A 12,371-nucleotide genomic window follows, 5' to 3' on the forward strand; every position below is an offset into this window, starting at 1 on the left:
TTGGTTTATCTGTGATAAGTGAGAATTTGCAAGAATTTTCCAAGTGAGAGAAGTGTTCAAAGTAGCTTTTCTGTTTGATAGAATGTTGTGTAGTGCTTGCCTCTCAGGGGTGGTATTTTTTCTCCCACATATTTTTACCTTTAAATCTCTTGCTGTATGTGTGACCCTGACTTCCTTTGGTTGGTCCTCTAGCTCCCTGATGGTCCTGGGGCTGCCTCCATATCGCTGGTGGTATTTCCACATTGCCTGCAGTTTAGGTAGGAACCTGTCCCATGTCAGGGAAACCTTATCTACCCCCTGAACTGAGCAATTTTAGGGTGATACCTTGAATCTTCACCAGTCACTTGGCTTTAGACGTTTCTCATCTGATGCCAAGGAGTCAAAAAGGCCTGTTTTTAACTAGAAGCAGAGAAATCTGACGGGTTTTTTTTTTTGATATTTGGAGCTCAAATAAACAATGACTTCACACCATTGTTTTCCATTGTGTTGAGTACATCCTGTTGGCCATCATATTTAGAAGTTTTAAACTGGTTAACCTTTCAGAAACTACATTAATGTTGGACTGACAGTTAATATTTAACTTCTGAGTATCAAAGTGTTTTTTGCTAGATTGAACCTGAAGTGGTTAATATTTCTGCTTTTTGTGTTTTCCAAAATATTTACAACAGGAACATGGAATTTTATTATTTTAATCTGGTTTTTTTTTTTTTTTTTTTTTTGAGACGGAGTCTCGCTCTGTCGCCGGGGCTGGAGCGCAGTGGCCGGATCTCAGCTCACTGCAAGCTCCGCCTCCCGGGTTTACGCCATTCTCCTGCCTCAGCCTCCTGTGTAGCTGGGACTACAGGCGCCCGCCACCTCGCCCGGCTAGTTTTTTGTATTTTTTTTTTTTTTTTTTTTTTTGAGACGGAGTCTTGCTCTGCCGCCCAGGCTGGGGTGCAGTGGCCGGATTTCAGCTCACTGCAAGCTCCGCCTCCCAGGTTTACGCCATTCTCCTGCCTCAGCCTCCCGAGTAGCTGGGACTACAGGCGCCCGCCACCTCACCCGGCTACTTTTTTTTGTATTTTTTAGTAGAGACGGGGTTTCACCGTGTTAGCCAGGATGGTCTCGATCTCCTGACCTCGTGATCCGCCCGTCTCGGCCTCCCAAAGTGCTGGGATTACAGGCTTGAGCCACCGCGCCCGGCCTTAATCTGGTTTTAAAATGAATATCCCATTTTCTTTATTTTTATTTATTTATTATTTATTTTGAGATGGGGTCTTGCTGTGTCATCCAGGCTGGAGTGCAGTGTTGTAATCTCACTGCAGTCTCGCCATCCTGGGTTCAAGCAATTCAGTCACCTCAGCCTCCCAAGTAACTATGATTACAGGCATGCGCCACCATGCCTGGCTAATTTTTGTACTTTTTTGTAGAAACAGAGTTTCGCCATGTTGCCCAGGCTGCCCTTGAACTCCTGGGCTCAAGCATTCTGCCCACCTCAGTCTGCCAAAGTACTGGGATTCTAGGTGTGTGCCACTGTACCTGACCATTCTTTAAATGTTTTAATTACTGTGGCAAATGATAGCAATTTAACAGCATAAGTACTATTTTTAGGTGACGTAGCTATTTGGGAGTAGGGGCTCCTAGGAGTGGTGGGATGGGCTACCTCTGCCAAATTTTGTGTGGTTAATAATGGGTTGAGTCTCCCACCTTTTCCTTTATTCTTGGGAAGCAAAAACTAGTAGAGAGCTGTTCTTTCAGAGTTTTTAGGTAAAATGTCTGAAAGTTTCAGAGCCAGGTCCTGTGCTTGTAGTCTCCTATTTGGGAGGCTGAGGTGGGAGGATCACTGGGGAGTTCAAGGCTGGTGAGGTATAATTGTTTCTGTGAAAAGCCACTGCACTGTAGCCTGGGCAACATAGTGAAACCCTGTCTTAAAACTAAACAAAGGTAGTTTAAAAAAAAAAAAAAAAAAAAAAAATATATATATATATATATATATATATATGTATCTGAGGACTGGGCGTGGTGGCTCACACCTGTAATCCCAGCACTTTGGGAGGCCGAGGCAGGCAGATCACGAGGTCAGGAGATCGAGACCATCCTGGCTAACACGGTTTGAAAACCGGTCTCTACTAAAAATACAAAAAATTAGCCGGGCGTGGTGGCGGGCGCCTGTAGTCCCAGCTACTCAGGAGGCTGAGGCAGGAGAATAGCGTGAGCCCGGGAGGCGGAGCTTGCAGTGAGCCGAGATCGCGCCACTGCACTCCAGCCTGGGCGACAGAGCGAGACTCCGTCTCAAAAAACAAAACAAAACAAACAAACAAACAAAAAATATATATCTGAAAGTTTCTTTCACTGAGTTTTTCTGTGGATGAGGAAACATTAAGTTTATTGCAAATTGAGTTGGTGCCAAATGTGCATTTGTTCCTTACATCTATTGAGTGGAGAGCATTTATTAACTGAGCGGAGAGCATTTATTAACTGAGCTCCCTGTGTGCGTGGGGCACTCATAGCTCTGGGGAGGCAGTCTGAGTGGAACAGAGCTGTCTGTTCCATAAGGCTGTCTGGACAGAATGGGGTCATAAGGGCCTGGCTCTTCATGGGCATCTCCCCTTTCCTTCCACCAAGCAACATCCTTTGGTTTGCATCTTCCTGGCGAATGGTATTGGTGATGGTGACGGGAGGGTCCAGTGGGATCCTTACCTGCTGAACCTTACCCTTGGATGCCTGGTGTGCTTGCCAGTTACTGTATAATGTTTTGATTTCCTAGTTATTTCCCTGACAACTGATCTGATATATACTTTAAATATACCTGCCTCTAGGGCAGCTTTAATATACTTTGGCTACAAAAGTCACTACCTTTTAGGTACCATTGATAACTTGACATTTTACTTTACTTTTTTTTTTTTTTTTTTGAGACAGAGTCTTCCTCTGTCACCCAGACTGGAGTACAGCGGTGTGATCTTGGCTCACTGCAGCCTCCACCTCCCAGGTTCAAGCAATTTTCCTGCTTCAGCCTCCCCAGTAGCTGGGATTATAGGTGCCCGCCACCATGCCTGGCTAATTTTTGTATTTTTAGTAGATACAGGGTTTCACCATGTTGGCCAGGCTGGTCTTGAACTCCTGACCTCGTGATCCACCCACCTCAGCCTCCCAAAGTGCTGGGATTACAGGCGTGAGTCACTGTGCCTGGCCTGGCATTTTACTTCTGCCCATCACTTGAGAGTCCCACATATTACAACTGGGAGGAAGGGAGCGCCTGGTCATTGGCAGATGCGAGCCACTTACTGGGCCTTCCCCAACTAGCTCTGGTTCTTCTGGCTGAGGGTGTTTATCTGCATTGAGTCTCAAGGTCTGGGGCCTGGGGCAGTGCTGAGAGCTTAGACTCAGTTGTGGGTACTGCACTGGGTGCTGGCATAGAGGAATAAGGTTCCCATTTCCACTACTCAAAAAGGAGAGCTTCGGTAGCTCCTCTCAGCCAGTGGTGAATCCAGCTAAGACATGTTCTTGGGCTGCCTTGAGCACTTCCTACTCTTTAGAGGATATAATGTGAATGAGTGTGAGGTGTTACAGTGGATAGCTGTGTCAGGAAGACTAGGTGGCTGTGGCCAGAATCTTTCTGTGGTTCCCACACTATTTTCTCCCACATTTTCTGGCCACCAAGCTGTAGGCAACCACAAATGAGTGTTTACCTCTGTTTGAAACTTGGTCTCTGAACCACGAGGTGGAGGATCTCTGTAGTGCCTCTATCTCAATGACCGAGTTTTTGAGTATGAAACTGTGTAAAAAAAAACTTTCAGAGGTACATTCTGATATAAGTATACGGATGCTACCTATCAGATTCCTAGCACAGGCAGACATGACCCTTGCTTATAGGAAGCCAGCATCAGAAAGACAAAAGGGTGTTTTATTACCAAGTTGCAAAAGAATTTTTCTCCTTAGAGCATGGAAAACCAACACATAGTAGATGGAGTTGTGCCCTGAACATCGCCCGCCTGCTAAATGCAGAGCACTTAGTCATGCCCATGAAACAGATACCCCATGTCGTCATGTGTCCGCAGATAGCAGACAGCTTAAGTTCCTGGTAAGGCAGGGTGTGTCTTATAACTGACTCTGTTTTCAAATAAGCTGAGAATTTTAAAATTCACAATCAGCTTAGAATAGTGAAAGATCAGCTGGATCTAATAAGTGAAGTAAAGACTAAAGATGATGGAAAGAAGCTAAAAGGGCCGGGCGCGGTGGCTCAAGCCTGTAATCCCAGCACTTTGGGAGGCCGAGACGGGCGGATCACGAGGTCAGGAGATCGAGACCATCCTGGCTAACACAATGAAACCCCGTCTCCACTAAAAATACAAAAAAATTAGCCGGGCGTGGTGGCGGCGCCTGTAGTCCCAGCTACTCGGGAGGCTGAGGCAAGAGAATGGCGTAAACCCGGGAGGCGGAGCTTGCAGTGAGCCGAGATCGTGCCACTGCACTCCAGCCTGGGCGACAGAGCGAGACTCCGCCTCAAAAAAAAAAAAAAAAAAAAAAAAAGCTAAAAGAAAGGTCCTGTGTCTCCCCATTCATTTATTAGGTGTATGGTATATGTCCGGCACTGGAAGAGTACTGGGCACATATTAGTGATTGCAACAGATGTATCCCTGCTCTTCCACAACTTACAGTCTTGTGAGGGTGTTGGTTGAGCTGAGCCATTTACTAAATTAGAATTAAAATGCGGCTGGGCACAGTGGTTCATGCCTGTAATTCCGGCACTTTGGGAGGCCGAGGTGGGCGGATCACCTGAGGTCAGGAGTTCAAGACCAGCCTGGCCAACACGGCGAAACTGTCTCTACTAAAAAATACAAAAATTAGCCAGGCGTGGTGGCAGGTGCTTATAGTCTAAGCTACTTGGGAGGCTGAGGTAGGGAGAACTGCTTGAACTCGGGAGGCAGAGATTGCAGTGAGCCGAGGTTACGCCACTGCACTCCAGCCTGGGTGACAGAGCGAGACTCCCTCTCCAAAAAAAAAAAAAAAAAAGGATTAAAATGCATAAGGAAGAGGCCAGTAAAGAAAACACACACGATGCAGCAGTAAAGAAAACTGTAGTCCAGGCACAGTGACTCACACCTGTAATCCCAACACTTTGGGAGGCCAAGGCAGGAGAATTGCTTGAGCCCATGAGTTTGAAACCACCCTGGTTAATATAGTCTGTATCTCTTCAAAAAAATTTAAAAATTAGCCTGGTGTGGTGGCATACACCTGTAGTTCCAGCTACTTGAGAGGCTGTTAGGAGGTTTGCTTGAGACCAGAGGTTGAGGCTGCAGTGAGCTGTGATTATACCATTTCCAGCCTGGGCGACCAAAAAGTCAAAACAAAACTACACAGAAAAGAGTTGAAGAAAAACGTTCAATTTGGAACACTTTCTAGAGACCTGAGGAGAACATCCTCACCAGAGTACTGGGAACGCTGGTTGTTGAGAAGGAGTTCCTGGTGGAGGACCCCTCAGACATCACTGGAAGTTAAATGGTTCTTGGAACTGATGCCCATAGGGCTTCACCCTCTATGTACATGGTCATTTGGTCCCTTTTGGTGAGTGTGGCACTTAACATTGCTGGTGAGCCTGTGGTGGGCAAAAGTGACCCAGCCATCTACTGATGGCAGCGGGGGAAGGTTCCTGCTGAGGAATGGGTCTGAAATCCTGTGAGAGCCACCTGGTCCCATGGGCCTTGGAGTGTGGGACAAGGTAGTAGAGAGGAAAGAGGACAATGTTTTTTTTTTTTTTTTTTTTTTTTTTGAGACGGAGTCTGGCTCTGTTGCCCAGGCTGGAGTGCAGAGGCCGGATCTCAGCTCACTGCAAGCTCCACCTCCCGGGTTTACGCCATTCTCCTGCCTCAGCCTCCCGAGTAGCTGGGACTACAGGCGCCCACCACCTCGCCCGGCTAGATTTTTGTATTTTTTTTGTAGAGACGGGGTTTCACCGTGTTAGCCAGGATGGTCTCGATCTCCTGACCTCGTGATCCACCCGTCTCGGCCTCCCAAAGTGCTGGGATTACAGGCTTGAGCCACCGCGCCCGGCCGACAATGTTTTTCCTATTGCTTATCTCACATTGATGAGAGGAATCAATAAAATTATATTGTGCTAAATTGTAAGACACCTAACTTTCTATGGCAGGTGAATTTCATTTGCTTTCTCATACCTTTGTAGAGCAGCTCAGTATGTTTTTCTGAGACTTTAAGGGGGAAGTAGTGTCTTAGGAACTAAGGATGTATGCAGACATTGCTTTTTGGGTCAGGGGTTTGTGTAAACGTGTGTGACACAGACACTAAGAGATAGAGGTGGACAGAGATGGGGTGATGGGCAGGGCAGAAGCCCAGGGGCTGAGATAGGGCTTTTTGTTGTTGTTCAGAATTTGCTGAACATGTACATGAAGACAGGGCTTTCTAGTCCTAAGAAGATAGTGAAATAGAGCAAGAGTTGCTGGCTGTTTTAGGATTTTTAAAAATTTTTGAGATAACAGGATTCAGTCAAGCTCTGTACCTTCGTGTGTTTCAAGTACTCAGTAGAGAACATAGCCTAACATCATATACCCCTAAGTATCTGCAACCCAACTGCTTTGTCACACCTTAATGTTGTTTCTTTCTTTCTTTTTTTTTTTTTTTTGAGAATTTTGCTCTTGTTGCCCAGGCTGGAGTACAGTGGTGCGATCTCAGCTCACTGCAACCTCTGCCTCCTGGGCTCAAGCGATTCTCCTGCCTCAGCCTCCCATAAACATTTTACCTTAATGGTATTCTGTGTTCTGCAGTGGGCACTTTTCACTAAGCATTTTTTTTTTTTTTTTTTTTTTGAGATGGAGTCTCACTGTGTCTCCCAGGCTGGAGTGCAGTGGCATGATCTCGGCTCACTGCAAGCTTTGCCTCCCGGGTTCACGCCATTCTCCCGCCTCAGCCTCCCAAGTAGCTGAGACTACAGGCACCCGCCACCACGCCCGGCTAGTTTTTTGTATTTTTAGTAGAGACGGGGTTTCACCATGTTAGCCAGGATAGTCTCGATCTCCTGACCTCGTGATCCACCTGCCTCGGCCTCCCAAAGTGCTGGGATTACAGGCTTGAGCCACCGCGCCCGGCGCATTTTTTTTTTTTTTTTTTGAGACAGAGTCTTGATCTGTCTCCCCATGCTGGAATGCAGTGGCGTGATCTTGACTCACTGCAACCTCTGTCTCCCGGGTTCAAGCGATTCTCCTGCCTCAGCCTCCAAGTAGCTGGGATTACAGGCGCCTGCCACCACACCTGGCTAATTTTTGTATTTTTAGTAGAGACGGGGTTTCACCATGTTGGCCAGGCTTATCTCGGGTTCCTGACCTCATGATCCGCCTGCCTAGGCCTCCCAAAGTGCTGGGATTACAGGTGTGAGCCACTGTGCCTGGCCTACCGACTTTAGGATTATTTTTAACTTTCCAGTGTTGCAGTGAACATGCTTGTGCCATCTCTCCATATATGTTTGCAGTTTTCTCTGTCTGTGTGCCTAGGAGTGGAAGGGCCCAGCTGAATGGTGAGTCTTCTCCAAGGTGTTGGGGCAGCTCACACTCCCACCAACAGCCATATGGTCCTGTCTCCTCAGTGGTGTCACATTGGAACATTTTGGCCCATCTGATTGGTGTGGAAAGGTTTTTGCTGTTACTTTAATTTTCTTTTCCCTGATTATTGGTAAGGTTGAGCATCCTTTTTGTAAGTTTACTGCTATTCAGGTTTTCTTCTGTGTGAATTACTTGTTGGTTCGTTCGTCCTATCTTCAGCCTATTTTTACTGTTTTGGGTTGCTTGATGTTTTTTGATAAGGATTCATTACCTATCACATGCATTGACCAGGCTGTGGTTAGCCATTTTTTTCTTTCTTTATGGTGTCCTTTAGGCCTTAAAAATTCTTGGCCAAGCCTAGTGGCACATGGTGAAATCCCAGAAGTTTGAGAGGCGGAGGTGGGTGGATTGCTTTAGCCCAGGATTTTGAGACCAGGCTGGTGCAACATGGTGAAACTGTCTCTACAGATACAAAAACATTAGCCAGGTGTGGTGGCACATGCCTGTGGTCCCAGCTACTTCGGAAGCAGAGGTGGGAGGATCACTTGAGCCTGGGAGGTTGAGGCTGCAGTGAACTGTGATTGTGCCATTGCACTCCAGCCTGGGCCACAGAGTGAGACCCTGTCGCAAAAAAAAAGAAATTTAAAGCTTTTTTTTTGAGACAGTCTCACTGTCAGATTTAAAATTCACATTCAAATTTATCTTAAGATTTAAAAGATTTTTTGAGATAATTGTGGATTCACATTCAGTTGTTAGAAGAGGGATCCTATGTACAGTTACCCAGTTCCCCCCATGGTAACATCTTGCAAAACTGTAGTACAGTATATCACAGGCAGGATATTGAAAATGGTATAGTCAGGGTACAGAACGTTTCCATTACCACAGGATATTTTATGTTGTCCTTTTATAGCCACGTCTACCTCCCTCACACTCTGACCCCCTTCTGTAACTCCTGGCACCCACTAATCTGTTCTCTCTTTCTATAATTTTGTCATTTCAAGAATGTTATAAAAATGAAATCATATCGTATGTAACCTTTTGGGGTTGGCTTTTTTTTTTTTCGCTTAGCAAGATTGCTTGGAAATTATCCAAGTTGTTGAGCGTATCCATAGTTCATTCATTTTTATTGTTCATTAGTATTCCATGGTATGCATGTACCATAGTTTGTTTAATCATTCACCCATTGAAGGACATCTGGGTTGTACCATTTGTTGAAAAGGCAATTTTTTCCCCATTGAATTGTTTTTGCATTGTTGTCAAAAATCACTTGGGTATATTTGTGTAGGTCTATTTCTGGATTCCCTATTATATTCCATTGGTCTATGTATCTGTCCCTCCACCAATACAGCCTTTTTTTTTTTTTTTTTTTTTTTTGAGAAGGAGTCTCGCTCTGTCGCCCAGGCTGGAGTACAGTGGTGCGATCTCGGCTCACTGGAAGCTCCGCCTCCTGGGTTCGTGCTGTTCTTCTGCCTCAGCCTCCTGAGTAGCTGGGACTACAGGCGCCCGCCACCACGCCCGGCTACTTTTTTGTATTTTTAGTAGAGACAGGGTTTCACCGTGTTAGCCAGGATGGTCTCAATCTCCTGACCTTGTGATCCGCCCGCCTCGGCCTCCCAAAGTGCTGGGGTTACAGGCGTGAGCCACCGCCCCCTGCTTTTTTTTTTTTTTTTTTAATTTTAAGATTATTACCATTATTTTTGAGACAAGGTCTTGCTCTGTTGCCCAGGCTGGAGTACAGTGGTGTGAAAGTGACTCACTGAGCCTTGACTTGCCAGGCTTAAGTGATCCTCCCACCTCAGCCTTCCAAGTAACTGAGGCCACAAGTACATGCCTCCACACTTGGCTAATTTAAAAAATTTTTGCAGAGATGAGGTCTTACTATGTTGCCCAGGTTGGTTTCTCACTCCTGGGCTCAAGTGATCCTTCTGCCTCAGCCTCCCAGAGTGTTGGGATTATAGGTATGAGCTGCTGCATCCTGCCCTTATTGTTTTTTTAAATTACTATGTCGCCAAGGCTGGTGTCAAATTCCTGGGTTCCTCCGTCAGCCTGTTGCGTAGCTGGGATCACAGGTGTATGCATAGTTTTCAGCATACACATTCTGTACGTGTTTGTTAGATTTACACCTAAGTGGGCTGGGCGCGGTGGCTCATGCCTGTAATCCCAGCACTTTGGGAGGCCGAGATGGGTGGATCATGAGGTCAGGAGATCGAGACCATCCTGGCTAACACAGTGAAACCCCATCTCTACTAAAAATACAAAAAAAAGTAGCCGGGCATGGTGGTGGGTGCCTGGAGTCCCAGCTACTCGGGAGGCTGAGGCAGGAGAATGGCGTGAACCTGGGAGTTGGAGCTTGCAGTGAGCCAAGATCATGCCACTGCACTCCAGACTGGGTGACAGAGCGAGACTCCATCTCAAAAAAAAAAAAAAAAAGATTTACACCTAAGTAATTTTTTGAATAGTTTAAATGATACTATATTTTTAATTTTGGTGTCCACATGGTTATTGTAGTATATAGAAATACAATTGATTTTTGAATGTTTTTGTGTTCTGTGACCTTGTTGAACTCATTATAGAACTAATATAGGACTGTAAGGAGTTTTCTTTTTTTTTTTTTTTTTTTTTTGAGACGGAGTCTCGCTCTGTTGCCCAGGCTGGAGTGCAGCGGCCAGATCTCAGCTCACTGCAAGCTCCGCCTCCCGGGTTCACGCCATTCTCCTGCCTCAGCCTCCCGAGTAGCTGGGACTACAGGCGCCCGCCACCTCGCCCGGCTGGTTTTTTGTATTTTTTAGTAGAGACGGGGTTTCACTGTGTTAGCCAGGATGGTCTCGATCTCCTGACCTCGTGATCCACCCATCTGGGCCTCCCAAAGTGCTGGGATTACAGGCTTGAGCCACCGCGCCCGGCCAGGACTGTAAAGAGTTTTCTTACAGATTCCTTGGCATTTTCTACATAGACAATTATGTCATCTGCAAATAAGGGCAGTTTTATTTTTTCTTTTCAATCTGTATGCCATACTTTTTTTTTTTGTTTTTTTTTTTGTTTTTTGAGACAGAGTTTCACTCTTGTTGCCCAGGCTGGAGTGCAGTGGCTTGATCTTGGCTCACTACAACCACCGCCTCCCGGGTTCAAGTGATTCTCCTGCCTTAGCCTCCTGAGTAGCTGGGATTACAGGTGCCTGCCACCACACCGGCTAATTTTTTGTATTTTGTAGAGATGAGGTTTCACCATGTTAGTCAGGCTGGTGTTGAACTCCTGACCCAGGTGATACACTGGCCTCAGCCTCCCAAAGTGCTGGGATTACAGGCATGGGCCACTGTGCCTAGCCACTATACTTTTTTTCTCACTTTATTGCACTAGCTATAATTTCTAGCATTATGTTGTGTACGAATGGTGATAGTGGACATTCTTTGCCTTGTTTCTGTTCTTAAGGATAAAACACTCAGTTTGTCACCAGTAAATGTTAGCTGTGGGGTTTTTTGGTAGATGCTCTTTATCAAGTTGAAGAAGTTCCCCTCCATTCCTATTTTTCTGAGAGTTTTTTTGTTATGAATTGGTGTTGAGTTTTGTCAGATACTTTCTCTGCATCAATTGGTGTGATCATGTGATTTTTGTTCTGTAGCCTGTTAATATGGTTAATTTTCAAATATTGACCTGATTAATTTTCAGATACTGAGCTTTCCTTGCATCTGTGGAATAAGTACCACTTGGTCATGGTGTATGTTTCTTTTAATATAATTTGCTGAATTCTGTTTGATCATGTTTTGTTAAAGACTTCTGTGTCTGTTTTCATGATAGATACTGGTCTATAGTTTTGTTGTAATATCTTGGTTAGATTTTGGTATCAGGATAATGCTACCTAATAAAATGAATTGGAGGCAAGTGTGGTGGCAAATGCCTATAGTCCCAGCTACTCAGGAGGCTGAGGCGGGAGGATTGCTTGAGCCCAAGAGTTCAAATCCAGCTTGGGCAACATAGCAAGACCCCATTTCTGAAAAAGAAAAATGAAAAAAAAAAAAGAAAAATAGGTAAAACATGAAATAAAATTCAGTGTATTAAAACAAAATGAATCAGGATGTGTTTCCTCCTCGTCTGCTTTCTGGAAGAGTTTGTGCCTGGTGGTGGCTCATGCCTGTAATCCCAGAACTGTGGGAGGCCAAGGCGGGTGGATCACTTGAGGTCAGGAGTTCAGGACCAGCCTGGCCAACTCCTTCTGCAAAAAAAAAAAAAAAAAATTGGTAGAACTAACCACTCATGTCATTCGGCCTGTAGATTTTGTGGGAGTTTTAAAATTACAAATTCAGGGTCGGGCACCGTGGCTCACACCTGTAATCCCAGCACTTTGGGAGGCTGAGGTGGGCGGATCACCTGAGGTCAGGAGTTCAAGACCAGCCTGGCCAACATGGCGAAACCCCGTCTCTACTAAAAATACAAAATTAGGCATGGTGGCGCATGCCTGTAATCCCAGCTACTCGGGAGGCTGAGGCAGGAGAATCACTTGAACCCAGGAGGCGGAGGTTGCGGTGAGCCGAGATCACGCCATTGCACTCCAGCCTGGGCAAAAAGAGCAAAACTCCATCTCAAAAAAAAAAAAAAAAAAAAAATACAAAAGTTAGCTGGGCGTGGTGGCAGGAGCCTGTAATCCCAGCTACTTGGGAGGCTGATGCAGGAGAATGTTTGAACCTGGGAGGCGGAGGTTATAGTGAGCCAAGATTGTGACACTACATTCCAGTCTAGGCAATAGAGCAAGGCTCCATCTCAAAAAAAAAAAAAAAAAAAAAATTACATATTCAATTTCCTTAATAATTTTCTTCCTTTTCTTTTCTTCTTTATTTTTCTTTTTCT

The 12,371-nt window shown here is 45.5% G+C and overlaps 1 protein-coding gene and 1 long non-coding RNA gene across 21 annotated transcripts in view; one reads left to right on the top strand and one right to left on the bottom strand.

Moving 5' to 3' along the window:
* The window catches only part of DAG1 (dystroglycan 1), a 77,074-nt gene that overhangs the window by 32,609 nt on the left and 32,094 nt on the right, over positions 1-12,371 (top strand).
* LOC144339203 (uncharacterized) lies at positions 5,722-10,767 on the bottom strand. Its single transcript, XR_013413962.1, has 2 exons — positions 9,935-10,767; positions 5,722-8,863 (listed from the first exon to the last, which is right to left on the bottom strand). It is a non-coding gene; the product is annotated as an uncharacterized LOC144339203 (long non-coding RNA).

Source organism: Macaca mulatta, chromosome 2 (genome assembly GCF_049350105.2).
Source record: "Macaca mulatta isolate MMU2019108-1 chromosome 2, T2T-MMU8v2.0, whole genome shotgun sequence".
Taxonomy (NCBI): domain Eukaryota; kingdom Metazoa; phylum Chordata; class Mammalia; order Primates; family Cercopithecidae; genus Macaca; species Macaca mulatta.